At 38.7% G+C, this 1,958-nt stretch overlaps 1 protein-coding gene across 1 annotated transcript in view; it reads right to left on the bottom strand.

Moving 5' to 3' along the window:
- LOC106877711 (growth hormone secretagogue receptor type 1) overlaps window positions 1–1,958 on the bottom strand; it is a 190,450-nt gene that overhangs the window by 74,071 nt on the left and 114,421 nt on the right. The gene's annotated exons all lie outside the window — the stretch shown is intronic.

Here is a 1,958-nt window from a genome sequence, read left to right on the forward strand (position 1 = left end):
ATTATTATTATTATTATTATTATTATTATTATTATTATTTGTTTTTGTTGATATTGTTCCTGAACAAATACACGAGAGCTCTCTGTACATTAGTTGTTTGTCTGTTAAGAGGTTTTTGATTAATTTTTGCTTGACACTTTTGTTGTTAATCAGGACTCCATCGAGCTAGTTAAATCCTTTATTAACCCTAAAGTGCAAAAATTAAGGAAAACATTCACTTCCGTATAAGAATGACATTGACGATGATGTCGTCTTCGAGAGCTAGGAAACGAAAGGAAGAAGTGGGACATAATTTTGAAAGGGAAATTGAATTTGTTTCTCTTTCCCTTTCACTCTGTCAATAACGAAATCATTTTTCTTCATATATCTCCCACAGCCCGAGCAAACACTAACATCACAAACGAGAATAACAATTTGTCAAATACCATTATCACCACCACCACCACCAGCATTAGAGCAACAGAGAATGGCAAGAACAACTCTACTACTCTATTACTGCTACTGTATCCAACACCACTACCACACTCACTGAGACCATCGGGAGCAGCGGAAGCACCAACAATATTAAAGTCAATTCCTGTGCAGGAAATGCCACAAAGATGTCTCGGTTTGTATGGAAGACGAGCTTACAAACGTAAGAAATGCTGAACAAATTGTTAAATTAGATGGAAAAGCGGAGGAATTCTTTACCAGCATCAGTCGGTCAAAACCGAGCTGTGGAAACGGCCACACGTGTTAAAGTGGAAATATATTTGCGAGAGATATAAAAGGAGGTAGAATTCGTCATCAGACCCTGAAAATTTGGTGCCGTCGAAGTGAAAATCCTGAAAGAAGCCCTAGCATTAAAGCATTCCATTGTACTCTGCATAAATGAGAAATTTGTTCTCATCCCTACTTACCTACGCAGACAGATGGTGAGGATCAGGATATCTAATTTGTCACGAGAGTTGGTGTGTTTAGTGGGCTGTAGGTTGCATCACCCTACAGGAAATCTTTCAGATGAGTAAAAAAATAAACAGGAAAATTTATCCGGAATTAATCTCTAGGGATCCTATTAAAAGTAGAAGCAGAACACTTTGAAAAGATCCCGGTTTAATTCAACCGTAAATGGAGTAAAACTGCATTTCACTGCAGATGACAAAAAATCTCAAGTGCTGTCAACCACATGTGAGTTTTCTGCTTCAACAAAAGCCGATAGCAGGAAGGCTCCCCCGTTTTGCTTCCGACATCACAAGTCCGAAAACAACATAACAGCAACTGCAAAGGTAATATCGGACATGCTATCAGGTGCTCGGCTTTCTACAGAAGGCTAGCAATGGGAAAACTGTCGACGTTTTGGAGGAAATTCTGACCATCGATAAGAACGAACTAGCACTCTGTTCCCAAGGACTTTCACCCCAGTGACTATGAGCTATTTGTCCAAATCTCAGGCCAGGCCGTGTTACGGGGTGGGAGAATTCCCGGTTCGGGAGAAACTCTACACACATGGAAGTGTCGTCAACCCGACCTATCCGAGATACTCGCAGACAGACGAAACAAGCAGTTTCCGAGCAATGCTGACTTGAGAAGTTTTGTCGAATAGTTACTTTCATGTATAGAACGGATCGTCTATCGGTCGAGTCCATCGTGAAGTTCTCCTCACCACCTTCCTTTGATCGGGAAGAGTAGATAGCACATCTCTATCTGGTGGATCGGACAAAAGATAGGTTTTAGAGCGGATGCATCTGAAAGGACAGAAGATTAATTCTTCCTTCCTCGACTAACTCCTCATTGATCAATTCAATTTTCATCAAGAGGGGAAGGGGAGGGCGGAGAAGAAAACGCTTCCTTCGGTAAATTTATTGGAAGAAATTTTAAATCATTATCATTATTTATTATTATTATTATTATTATTATTATTATTATTATTATTATTATTATTATTATTATTATTATTATTATTATTATTATTATCATTG

This window comes from Octopus bimaculoides, chromosome 3 (assembly GCF_001194135.2).
Source record: "Octopus bimaculoides isolate UCB-OBI-ISO-001 chromosome 3, ASM119413v2, whole genome shotgun sequence".
Classification (NCBI taxonomy): Eukaryota; Metazoa; Mollusca; class Cephalopoda; order Octopoda; family Octopodidae; genus Octopus; species Octopus bimaculoides.